Source organism: Myodes glareolus, chromosome 19, assembly GCF_982192425.1.
Source record: "Myodes glareolus chromosome 19, mMyoGla1.1, whole genome shotgun sequence".
Taxonomy (NCBI): domain Eukaryota; kingdom Metazoa; phylum Chordata; class Mammalia; order Rodentia; family Cricetidae; genus Myodes; species Myodes glareolus.
In genome coordinates, this window is record NC_142044.1 from 28,140,428 (window position 1) to 28,154,851 (window position 14,424).

The following is a 14,424-nucleotide window of genomic DNA, read 5'->3' on the forward strand; positions in this document are numbered from 1 at the left end:
GGTCCACATTGTTCTTTAATCCTCAGGTGTGAGGATGTGTTCTAAATGTATTCACTGGAGACAGGCACCCTACTCCTATTTGTTCTCTGGGTTTTGGCAAATTGTGATCTTCTGAGATGATTAAAAAATGATTTTGGGGGCTGGAGAGATGGCTCAGTGGTTAAGAGCACTGGTTGCTCTTCCAGAGGTCCTGAGTTCAATTCCCAGCAACCACATGGTGGCTCACAACCATCTGTAATGAGATCTGGTGCCCTCTTCTGGCCTGCAGGCATACATGGAGGCAGAATGTTGGATACATAATAAATAAATAAAATGATTAAAAAAAGCCCTGATTTTTGGAAAGCAGAAGCACACATACACAAAAGCTTCCAAGAGCACACTAACTAGCCAGGCCACAAAGTTTCAAGCTACAGACTCCTTTGGAAAGTAACACTGTCTGTCAGGACATAAAGCATCTTTTGAAATGAAACTTGCTCAATTTAGTCTAAAATCATTTGTAAATATAGAGGTAATCCTGGGAAAATAGTTTTTTTAAAGAAAATAGAAAATAAATGATGCTAATAACTTAGGAAAAATTAGAAATGGAATTTAAAAATTAGAGACCCATGGAATCATGAATTACTGGGCTCAAGCATACCCCATTTTAGTGTATGGTTAGAGATAATCAAGTTCTGAGAGAATTGCTGGAATAGCAATTGTAGAATTAACTGTACAACCAATTTGCATTCATGTGTGTGTGGCAGGGTCGGGGGGAATTTTGTATCCTAATTAGATCCATAATAGGAAAAGTGATGAAAAAAGTCTGATATGAATGAAGGAAAGAAATAACATATTGGAGGGAAAAAAAAGAAAAGGCATTAGTGATGCTACCTGTGAATCCAGTATGTAGCACTTAGAGACATCTGGTAAACCAAGGTTTGCTATAAGCTGATCTTCTTTGCCAACAGAGTCAAGAAATTAACAGTTGTAGAGATCTGCTGTCAGCAGGTTGTAACTGGAAAACACAGGCACGTAGAACAAGATTACATTAAACTGTTCTGAGATATGAAGATGGTCCAGCAAGCTCTCATGACAGAGTCAATGACCTGGCAGCAAACTGAAATAATTGGAGCTGGCATATGTTAGTAATTCAATGCACTGTGCTGTGACAAACTGATGCATTACATTCCTCATTAAAAATCAAGTTAATGACAATTAGGAAGTGAAAAGTCTTAATTTAAAATATATTTGAGTCCACCTTAGGTTCAACTGACACTGAGCTTTCTGTAGTGATATTTCTGCTAGATGAGTGTTGAGGATACATTGCTTTTCTGGTGAAAACAGACTAGAAATTTACTTGAATCAAGAATTCAGGAGAAAGAAATTATTGACTCTAGTTAAAAGGGTTGGAGATAAGACTGGCAGCTGATGTCAATTCCCTGTTGCCAAGACAAGTCAAATCTGGCAGATTGGGGGCTATGTGAATCATCTCACTGTAGGAACTTCAAGTCAGAGAGACCAGCTGTGATGTTTCTGGGGAATTGCCAGGAAAGCCAGAGCTTGTCCCAGTGAAAAGCATACACATGAGGAAGGGAATATAGTACGGTCAGTAATTAAAGAAGAGCATTAATCCTTAGGAGCAAAAGACTTTTTACCCAATGAACATGAGTTCACAGATAACAGCAACAACAACAACAAAATCTTAGAAAAGGCATCCAGTGTTGGACACAGCCAGGAAGTTCAGAATGGAATTTCAATTGTTCTAACATAGTCGGATTTTCCCTTTCATTAGACATTGTCTGCATGAGGCACAGATGATTCTTTGAATGTATAACTATTTATTGTGATCACTAGATCCTGGGCAATGAGAAACATACAAAAAGTATAAGTCCAAGTGAGTCACTGTCCTTCCTTCATTTAACTTCAAATCTATTAAAACGTAAAGGAAATTACAGTCCCTGTGTGTTGTGATATGAGCTGTTACAGAGAAAATATGAGGCTCCTGTGAAGACTTAAGAGAAGACTTTTCCAGGACAGTCAGGGGTTCCTTAGAGGAAGTTATAACTTTTTCTTTTATAGCATTATTCTTTATTGATTTTGGGAGGTGGAATTTCACATTATACATGCCAATCTGATTCACCGACCAGTCTCTCCATACCCTTCCTTTACCCCTGCAGTATCCCTTCCCAAAATAAACCCCTCAAATCAATTAAAAACAAAACAAATGAAAAGAAAACCACCTTGCTCCTCCTCCTTTCCCATACCTCTTCATTCATCCTAGTGACATTGGGTACTGCAGTGTGTCATGCTGTGTACGCTTCATTCAATCAATCCCACCCACAAAATGTTCATTGCAATGAGTCATTAGCCTGGTTCAAGGCCTCTGACACACCATTATCATTGGACACTCACCAAAACTGCTGTCGGATAGCCTGATGTTGCCCCAAGTCATGGGGATCCTGTGGTTATGTTTCAGAGGACTAGTCCCTTCATGCACTCCAGCAGGTCATAGATGGGGTAGATGTTAGGATGGACCAACCTAAGGCCCAGGGTGTGATACTTGAACAAATCAGCCTGACCTAACTGCATACAGGTTTGCTTTTGCTTCTTTAGATAGAATTTCACTGTGTAGTTTTGGCTGTCCTGAAACTCACTCTGACCAGGCCAGTCTCGAACTCACAGAGATTTGCTTGTCTCTGTCCCCTGAGTGCCGATATTAAAACTATGAACCACCACTACCTTGTGCATATGGGTTTTGAAGAAAGAAATTTTCTTCAGATCTTGGCAGAAGAAAATTTAGAAATTCAGAAGGTAAAAGATCTGACTGTTACATTGGCTTTAAGGATGGAAGGTTCTTCTGTCTATGAACCCAGAGGGTTCTAGGAGGTGAGAACAGTCTCCAGTGAACAATCAACAAAGAAACGAGGATGTCAGTTCTGCGGCACTGAGAAAATGGATTCTACAGACAAAAATGAGCTTAGAACCTGATTTTTTCATTTTCCAGAGCCTCTAAAGCAAATTAGATGGGCAAGCATCTTAGCTTCAGTCGTGTGATCTCCTAAGCAAAGAACGCATTCTTTAAAGAACTTCTCTTCTGCCTCAACACGGCTTACTAGACTGCTATTTCAAGCACCAATCTTGTGGCATCTTACTTTCTATCAGCATCAGAAAACACATAATGAGCCTTTGTTCCTTGGATACTGGTTCAGTTCTAGCTCTAAGATACTCTCTAACTGATTGACACAATGTATGGAATATGTCTAAAGCTGAGCCAATCTCCATAACCAGGAAAAAGGGAGACCCTCTGAGTCACCCAAACAGGTCAGAAACCCATCCTACTAGTCCATGAAATCAGGGTGGTAAGGACAACTTACAATGCTCTCCCATGGAACATTATGAAAGTATAAATGAGGTAAAGGTGGATGGACACCGTTTACAGGAGATGGGAGAGATACACAGCAGGAGAGAACTGTATTCAGATCACAGATTGTACTGGCTGAAGAGTGAAAAGGGGATGCACTAAAGAGGGGGTCCTCAGTGTTGAGCCTTGCGATCATCTCTAACAGACATGACTATTGATTGAGCATGAGTAACAAAGTAGGAAGCAACATACCACCTGGACCCACAGGTGGCTACAAACTGGGCTTTGAATAGTTCCTTGAATAAAGAAATTCGCTAGTGAAGGGATGAGTGAGCCCTTGATAAAATAGTGTGAATGGTTTCTCTAGGCATTGAAAAGACTTAGGCAATCTTTCTTTTAGCTATGCAAACTGAGGCTCCAGGGCCACAAAACCCCAGGATTCTTCCACAGAGCAAGCATGTCAGATTGTAAATACCAGAGTGTGGTGCTTTCGTGCATCATTGGGGCATGATTACATAACACCCTGAATGTTGAGCATGCCTCTGTGGGCCTCTTGCTGTTATCTGTGAATCACTGCAAGCTGACATAATTCAGTTTTCTCCTTGGCCATATGTCTCCAGTCACTTGTCATCATTGCTCATCCCCAATGTAACTCCTCCTTACTTCCTTTCCATTAATTTGCATGATTAAGATGCCCTCCCAATCAAATGCGAGCCCCTTGTCCTTAGGTGCCTGCTGTGGCTGCCTGTCTTTGCTAAAAGCCTCTGCCTGGGCTTTGACCTTCTTTCCCTCTGATAATTTCCACTTCATTAAGTTGGAAATTGTCCTTAGATTAGCAAAGTTATTTCTCCCTATTAACTCTCAGCAATATGACCACATGTTCAGATGGAAATCCTATTAAGTACCCAGGGTTGAATGAGGAAAGTCTGACCACTGTACTAAAAGAGATTAGTAACTCTGGGTTAACTCAGTTTCTGCTCTTAATGTTTACCTGGGGCTAGTTTCTCCTTAGGTTTTTCTGTTGTAGCCTGCCCTGGCACTGCAGTAGCTGAGTGTCATTAATCATTCCTATGAATTCCCTTCCCTGAAGTGGTAAGGAGCCATATTCAACATCTATACCTCTGGAATCATGTCAATGACTGGGGATATAATGGTTTGTAAAATGGGCATCACCCCGGTCCTTTGGAACTTACATATCCTGCAGAGAAAGATAATCAACAATAGAAATGTGTTGTGAAAAAAAAATAGTCATTAAAAAAATCTTAAAATGTGATACTGGCATAAGATTTGAAGCATAAGCAGGGACTAAGGAGTTCAAAGGGATTGATGAATCTTGTTCTATTTTATAAAACTATTCAATACATTTTATTTTGCTGTACTCTGAAGCTCCTGAATAATATTTATATTATAATATACAATGGTTTAATATGTTAAAATATAATGCATTATAATGAATAATAATATATAATATTATATGTATACCGTGTGTGTGTGTGTGTGTGTGTGTGTGTGCATATATCAGTCATACCAAGATTGTTTACTTCCCTTTAATGACACAGGGAGAATGTGGTATTCAAGATACTTGCCACGTAAGTCATTCTTTTTTTTTTTAAATTCAGAGTTTCTAATTTGTCAGTTCAGGTGTGTAATTAATGCAGAGAAGTAAATTACTGCTTCTTGGGTCACTAGTAGGTATGCCAATCTATTAGGTATTTGAAACACATTTAGATTTAATCTTTAAAGAAGGGAGCAGTCAGCTATCGCCAGTCTTTTTTACAGGAAATTTAGCTGAGGCTGCAGGTTATATATACTCTAGACCACCCTGCTGTAAGGGGCAGAGCTAAGACTCATTAACTCCAAATAATTCATTTTTTATAGTCCATTGTATGTCACAGCAATATATATATGTATACATACATACATACATAAGTGTTGTCTGTGGTTGAATTAGTTTTCACAGCATGAATGTCACATTTCTGGCTCCTTTTTATATCTCCATGCAGAAAACATCAGAGGGGTGTGTTTGTGTGTGCTTGCATGTGTGTGTATATGTGTCTGTTGAGTATGCACACACCTGAAATTAGCTTTTTTTTCCTGTAAATGACTGTTTAGATTCTAATCTTCAAATCTTTTCTTTATCATCATTAGATTTCATCTGGCAGAGCCTGAAAAATCTTTTCAGTCTGCTGAAAGATTCCATATCGATTCCTGTACTCAGTATGAAGATTTTACTTGTCATCTCTGAGTAAAGCACAACCTGTGCTATCTACATCCTCTTCTAAGCCTTTGCTCCTACAATTGATCCCAGTAAGATTATATATCACTTTTGGAATCACATATTTTATATTCTTAGTTTCTTATTCTTTTTTATTGCTCATCCATTCTCACAGATCATAATCAATAACCACCTTTGAATCATCTGAAGCAGTCTTATGCACCTTTTTTCTTTGAATCCTTACTCATCTATCAAGATGATATCTCCATAGTATCATTAGGACTGGGGAGACCCTGCTCATATTTCCACAGTCACAATTTGGCATCTGTATGTGTGCAGAATCACCTTTGTGGGATTTTGGGATTCAGGCAAGATATTGTAAAGCTGAGTAACAGGCTCATCACTGTGTGTCTGATAAAGACTTTGCAACAGTTCCATTAGCTGGGTGAACTTTCCTAGATGCCATTGTGATCTTAATTCAGCCATCATTACCAACCGCCAATTGTCTTAAAGGAGCTGAATTTGTGCCATACCACCCCGTCCCAACGCTAGCCAACTGATCTCAGTCATGTGGGCTTTTATGATAGATTTTTTTTCAATTGCTGTGATAAAACAGCATGACCAAGGCAGTTTATAAAAGAAAGGGCTTATTTGTGGCTTACAGTTCTAGAGAGATAAGAGTTTATTATCACCATGGTGGAGAAATATGGCAGCAGGCAGACACAGCAGCTAGAACAGTGGCTGAGATCCCTCATCTCCAACCACAAAAAGAAAACAGGGAGAGTGAACTGGAGATGGCAGGAAGTTTTAGAACCTCAAAGTCAACCTCCAGCGATGCACATCACTTCAACCGCCATTAACAGTGTCACCAACAGGGAACCAAGTTTTCAAATAACTGAAAATATGACGGTTATCTTACCCAAATCACCAGAGTCATGAATCAGTCTACTTCGCTTTGGACCTTCTTAGTCACAATCAATGAGCAGTCCTGCTCAGCCTGAGACCCAGCAGAAATCATATCGGCTCATGTTCTCTGACTCAGGACTGCAAATCTTCATCTAACTGTGTATTATAAGGCAACTTGTGACTCTCAGCTAAAGTTTTAGGGCAATTTAGCTCTCGTAGAAACCTTCTGAGTGACCTGGCAGAAGTTTTGCCATGTCCTCTGTAAGATTCACATGTACATGGCAATACCCCTGCCATCTGAGGCTGTAACTGTAAAGCTGAAGTCACTCAACTTTCCCAGAGTCAGTGGTCAAAGTTTTGAAGGAAACTCTGTCTGCCCAAGGATCCATGCCTACCTGGATCTTCCCAGTGTTTACAGAAAATAAAATCAGCAAAAAAATCTACTGATAAAACCCTCTTTCTGAAATTTAGTATAAAAGGCCTCCAGAAAAACAAAAGTTGAAGAAATTTTTTACCTTTAGAACTACTCCCGAGAAAGGTAACAGGACATCTTCAAATTGAAATGAAAGATGTACCAACAGGAAAGGGAACAAAAATGGGTCACTGTAGTAAAGGCACGCACATTGTCAAATTCAGTATATTCTTGCAGTGTAGTACATAATCATTTTAAAAGAAGAAATTGTATACATGATTAAAAGTATTACAATTAAAAAGACAGCCTTCTTCCTTAAATGCAATATCTACATATCACTCCTGTTTACTCTATGGCTCAAGAAAAACCACAAAAGAGTAGGCAAAAGGTTTTGTGAGGCTGGGGAGGACTGTTTCAAGACAATGTGTTCAGAAAGGGGAAGGGCACTTGCACTAATGAAATCACAGTAGTTATGCTTGTCTGCATAAGGCTAGTCCAATTAAAATTCCAGCATAGATAGAGAGCCCCACTGTTTTCTGATAACATACTGTCAGTTGGTGACTAATAGGGGAAGAAGAGTCAGTTTTCTTTTACGGCATAGTCCATTGTAGGTTTTCCGTGATCCAGCAGATGTCTGTGTACACATACATACATGAGCATCCCAATTAGGATTCATGGTTATAAAAATGATCAAAATTAAATACAAAGAGGGCATGGAGTTGAGAGGAAGATGTGCCTAGTAGGTCTGAGAGGACTTTGAGAAAGGAATGGGGAAGGGACATGTTCAAAATACACTGTACCAATGTATAAAATTCTCCAAGAATGAATATAAATAGATTTTAAATGTAGGCTATGACATTCATATCATAAAATAGCATTGGTGCAAAGGGTGAATAAAATAAGAGAAATTTTGAATATAATTGAATATATTAGCCTGAAATAGCTGTTGATATTAAAGTGTTGTTGCGTTATAGCCTTGAAATGGTACCCCGTGCCTGTCTAAAGTTTTGTTTTCTAAATATTTATTCAGTAGCTGTGATCAACACAGTCTGAAAATATGAAATAGAAAGCTCTCAAGGTAAACAATTTATGTTTTAAATGACATATCATTCATAGGAATGTGATGAAATTGTTCAGGATATGTGAAATGGAAAATTCTAAAAACAAACACCTTAATAAGTTTTACATTGCATGCCATTCATAATAGCATGATGAAATTGTTCCCCTCCCTGCTCTGTCCCACCCAGGATATGAATCACCCTGCTGTCCAGCATTCTCTCACCTTATTCTCAATCTGCCAGTTAATCATTTAGCAGCTGTCAGGGTTACCAGACTGTCTGTCATCATATCACAGTCCATGTGCTCAAGTAACCTTTATTTAGTTTAATAAGGGCCTCAAAGGAAAAGAAGACTGATGGAGGCCATTTTATCATAATATATTGTTACAGTTTTTCTATTTCATCATTAATTGTTGTTTTTAATCATTCACTGTGCCTAATTTATTAGTTTATCATGTGTATTATGCATAGAAACAACAATTGAATGTGTAGACTTTGGTCCTAACTGTGGTTTCAAACCATTTTGGAACTCATCAGCTTCAAATATCCGGAAGCCACTTTGTATAACTCAAAGCTTTCTGGCATCCACACAGAAATCCTTAAGTAGTTACACAAAAGAAAGTGATAAGGCTACATTAAAAAGCACACAGCTACATTTTTTTAAAAAAAGGCACTGAGTTAAAATAACTACAAGGAAACATTGAAGCTCTAAATGAATCAGTAAAAAATTAATAGATTACAATAACATCATTATATTTAGGCAAACACTTAAAATGTTCTATGTAAATAGAGTATTTTCTCCAAAGACATAAAGTGCTAAATATATTTAAAATAACGAAAAATTGAGATGCAACCAAGGTTCGTCCTATCTATAGGAAACTCATTTCACCTTAGCAAATAATCACAAAGTAAAAATATGAGAAAATATATTCTGTAGAATTAGTAGTAGAGAGTAAAGGTGGCTGTACTTGAAGAAAAATAATTTCAGTCAAGATCTGTCACAGAATAAATGAGAGATACTGTATAATGATAAAGAGGTCAATTCATCAGAAAATATGCATGTTCCTGTATGTATCCAACATCAGAGAGCTAAGTATGTGAACCAAATATTATGATGATGAAATAGTGAAAAGAAAGGTATAATAATGATGGGGGTCTTTGGTGCCTCACTTTCCACAACTGATAGATCATCCAGACATAAAATAAAGTGAGAAACATTGGACTTATATAATGCTAAAGAAAATGGGCCTGACAGATTCATATAGACTATTCCATCCAAAGCAGAAAATAAAGATTCTTCCACAGTCAAGATGCAGCATTCACCACAATAGATCAGAACAGGTCTTTTGTCAGTTCAGGTGTGATAGATCAAAATGAATGTTAACCACTTTGAAAATAATTAAACCTTATTAAGCATATTTTTCTGACCACATTTTATGAAGCTTAATTTGGTAACTCAAGACAATCAAACAGTTCACAATCTGTGAAAATGGAAAGATAAACTCTGGAGGACAGACCAATGGTTCAAAAAGAAATGAAGAGGAAAATAAATGAAAAACTGACGAATCAAGACAGATGAAGAACAGGGGATTCAGAAGTAGTATATCTGTGAGGAAGATTTTCAGCAATAGATGCCTACACTAAAATTCTCAGCCTTGCTTTATTCTTCACTTAGCTAGATAAATGTAGATCAGTTATTCACAAAGTCAGTATCAGAGCAGGAATAATTAAAACAAAGAAGATAATAAGAATGATTGATGAAGTTGAAGACTTTAATAGATCAACAAATTTGACAAAAGCTTAAAGTAATCAAGAAAAGGAGAGCTTTAATGAATAAAATCATAAAAGAAAGAAAAGAAATTATAACTGATACCACAAGAACAAATAACCTTATATCACTATGAATAATTTGCCAACAGGCTGAAAGAAATGAGTAAATTGCATGAAACATAACCACCAAGGCTGAACCATAGACAATAGAGCATTTGAAAGGACAGAAAATGAGGATCTAGAAGCAGCAATCAAAATTGCTGCAAAAAACAGAATAGCTTAGAACCAAAAATTCCATGCATGAACTCAGTCAAATAATTAAACAAATAATTCCAGCCATTTGCAAACTTGCTTCCTTAAAAAGCTTAAGACAAAGGAACATTCTCAAAGTCATAGAATAAAGTACTCATAATAGTAACTTGACACCCCAAGAAAAGAAAATTACATGTCAACATTTCTGGTGAACATACATGTAAAATTATTCAAAATTACCATTAGCAGTAAACAAGGGTCAACAATTATTGAAAGTATCATCTGTCATGATTAAGTACAATTGATTTAATGCAACTACAGATCAACAAGAGTTAGCAAGGAATACTAAAAATGATCATAATTTTATTACATACAGGAAAATAGTTTAACAATAACAAAAGAATCAATAAGAAAGACTCTTTTTAGTAACTTAGATGTATAAAAGTGTACTTTAATAAACAAAGGCCATACAGAACACAGAAACCTGAGTGTCAGCATCTTCTTTACCTGAAAAGTTCAACCTTTTCCTCTAATATCAGACAAGAGACAAAGATACCAACTGTCACTTTAATTCTGTGGGATTCTAAAAGTCCTAACATTATTCAAGCAGTGGGGCTGGAGAGATGATTCAATGAGTAATAGCTTTTGCTCTTCCAAGAAACCTGAGTTTCATTTCCGGCACCCACTTCAGATGGCTTACAACCTCTTGTAAGCCTAGTGTTAGAGAATCCAAGACCCTCTTTTACTCTCCATAAGTTGTTGTGTATATGTGACATACATACACACCAACACATATATGCACATACACTTTTATTTTTATTTTAAACATGCTCATATATTTTAGTCATGTGTTTTGCTCTTCCCCAACTCCTTCCAGATCCTCCCCACATTCATATTTACCCAACTTCATACATCTCCCTGAGTGAGTGTGTTTGTGTGTGTGTGTGTGTTTTCTGCTGTATCAATTGTTCTCTTGCATTAGTTGATCTCTAATACAATTCCTATAGTGTCTTCCACCAAATACATGTTCAAGAAATGCTCACTAAGTTGGTATGAAAATGCATTAACACCTAGATGCTTCCTTTGTGAGAATGTTAATATTTTAAAAGGTTACCTACAAAAACTCTCTAAACAGACCTATTAAATCAGAGGAAAGTCATGCCTAGTGCTGGAAACCTAACCAACTACCCAGAGCTAGTGAAACTGTAGATCTTGGAGGAACCCTTTAAGTACCACCTTATTATAACAGCATAATCCCTAGTTACACTCTAAATAGTTGTCTTTAAACCCACAGATAAGAGTAGTTCTCACCCTTCATCAATGAAACTTCTCTTTGTAACAAACAAACAGAATAAATGAAACTGTAGAGTTGTAGAGCACAGTTCCAACAGTTGTATCTACAATCTATCTCCTGTAGCTAACACTTGGGGGTCATTGTGAAAGCAGGGGCAGACAGTAAGAGTCAGGTGACCAGATATTTTCTGTGAGATTGTGACTCATAACAATATCAGAATCTATACTCATTAGGTCTCACAAGCATGACTGCCTGAACATGACCTATAAAAGAGCAAAAACAATAGTGCCAAATTGGATGCCATCAAGCCCAGGAGACCTCGACCCTACACAAAGAACTAGACACACGTAAGGACTCCAGAGACTGGAAGAACTAGTCCTTCCCAGGGAAAGGCATATCAGTGATTATCCAATACCAAATGGTCATCCCTGGAAACATACACACAAATTACATTCAGACAAAGTAGGGTATATTTATATATTTAGGGATATGTGTGTGTACATGTGTGTATATAGATATACAATTAATGTAAAAAGAGACCATGATTTTAACAGAATGTCAAAGCTATATAGAAGGGTCCAGAGAGAGGAAAGGTAGAGAAATGAAAAAGTCTTATTATAACCTCAAAAAATAATTTTTTAAGTGTTATATCATTTTCACTGTGGAACTCAAGGAGCAGAATAAGTTCCAATGCACACCTGAGCTCAAATCCACCCTACTGCTTTTATGTGATCTTACCACCTGGAACAAGCTCCGCAACTTTTCTGACCTTTAAGTTTTTATATGGAAAATGAAAATTAAAATATTTAAATATAAAATACTTATTAATGATAATATACTCTATGGAGAGATCTACAAGCTACCTCACTTGATCTCTCCAGCTCTCTGAGTTGAACAATTTTTTATGATTGTTCTTTCCAAGTTGAGGACAATAATATTTGGAGGCAATAAACTTCCATAGTGTCATATACTCTTTAATATGAGGAGAAATAATTGAGCCCATGTTTTTATCTAGAGCGCTCGCGCGCACACACACACACACACACACACACACACATTTGCACACACCTCATAGAATTATTGTGAAGACTAAGTGAGAGGCTGAGTGTAAAATTCATTACCAGACTAGATATGTTTTGTAAACTTTGTTTCTATGGTATGCATAGGCCTAAAATAACACCCAGCATAAAATTTCCTACATAATTATCTCATTTAAAAGGCAATGGTATCATTGGCATATCTGTATCTCCTGGGACATGATGGATGGGCTACAAATATGAGGTAGTTTAATATTCTAACTCCAGCCATCTTCATGTACTGTACACACAAAATCTGTGCATAAAGAAGTCAAGAATCTTTAAAGCTACACCTTATCAAGTGGCTTATTAGACTATAATTCATTGCCCAGGAAAAACCTTATCTGGTACAAAGATTAACATCTCAGATTGTTATGCCCAAATTCGCGAAGTCCCCAAAATAACAAGGAGACTGAGTTCCATATGTAAAAGCAAAGAGTCTTTATTTTATGCAAGTTTGCAAACTCGGTCTCTCCACATGTTCAACATATTGGAATAAATGGAGAGCCACGAGCTCAGTTAGAGTTGGGTTTTTATAGTAGTAAAGATGGGAGTGAAGAGTTTCTGAGGTTCAGGACCCCTGTTTGGCTGACATTTGTCTAGGGGTGTCCTCGTGAGTGTGTGCTAGCTGGTGATCCTATCTACAGAGGTTGGAACATTAGGCATTTCCTTTGGATGGTTTGTTCTTGGGTGTAATCTTAGTTTATGGTTCTTCCTGCAACCAGGTATTGCTTCAGGGTAAACTACTGAGACTCAGGCCTCCAATAAACTTATCCATGACAGGGCCCTACTCTGGCAGGTGATAATTGTTGGAAGTAGAGAACTTCCTTTGGGTCATTTGTTCATAATTAGCTCATTATGGCTGGCTCCTACAAGATTACACTTCAGTCATTCTCCTACATAAGTTAATTCAAATGAGTGAATGAAAGTTCTCTTGCAGAGCGTTGTCATACTCAGAAAATGCTATCTAGACATTTCCTCTGAAAGAAAACTGACCATGTGTCTACAAATCCCTAAAGGAAAGTAACAAGAGTTGGACAAAACACCAGTGTTCCTCAAACTATTTTACAAATGACCTTATTCAAAAGAGAGCTAAAGACCAATCCCCATGATAAATATAATGCAAAATTCCTCAAATTTACACATCAAAGTGAACATAAATTTTAAAAATCAACACCATGGCAAACTCATTTTCATTCCACAGATGGAAATATCGTTCAATGAAAGCAAACAAATAAGCTGGAATACAAGATATTACAGTATGGAAACCATGTGATTATCTCAATAGAAATTGAATTTGCCTTTTAAAATAATATTCAATATCACTTTATGATAAAATTTCGATAAGAAATTAAAGTTAGATAAATGGACTTCAATATAATTAAGGATATACACAATACATTTATACCTAACATAGTGAAGAGAAATCTAAGACATTCCCTAAAATCAACAATAAGAATGAGCACTCTTTCAAGTCTAGTGTTGGAATTCTTAGCCAAAGGGTAAGTTAAGAAAATCTTAAAAAAAGAGGATAAAATAGTAAAAGAGAAATCAGATTATCCCTTTTTGCATATGATCTACTTATATACTTTTAAAAGCCTAAATACTCCTCAGAAAGCTACATAACCTAATAAGCACTTTAAAACAATTATCAGGATATAAATGCATCATATAATAATTGGTAGTTCTCTTGAGAGGGAGATAAAAGGTTTAGTGGTGAAGAAAGCTTGTTTTCATTCAGATGACCAGAGTTCAGCTCTATAGTTCTCAACCACCAGTAATTACAACTCCAAAGTTTCCAAAACCCTCTTCAGGCCTCTGTGGACACACTTGTATGCATACATTAAAAGTTTGAATGAGTGCATTTTCTAAACAGAAATAATGAATACTTGGAAAGAAATTTAAAAAAAAACAATCACATTTACCTAACATCCTCCCAAATGACTAACAATAAACCTAATCAAGGAGTTGGAAAACATAAGCAATGAAATTTTAACAGCTCTAAAAATTTAAAGAAGTCACTGGAGATGCTAAAACATCTCATGTTCAGGGACTGAAACATTATTGTGAGACACTGACCAGTGATGCAGGTAAATTGTAG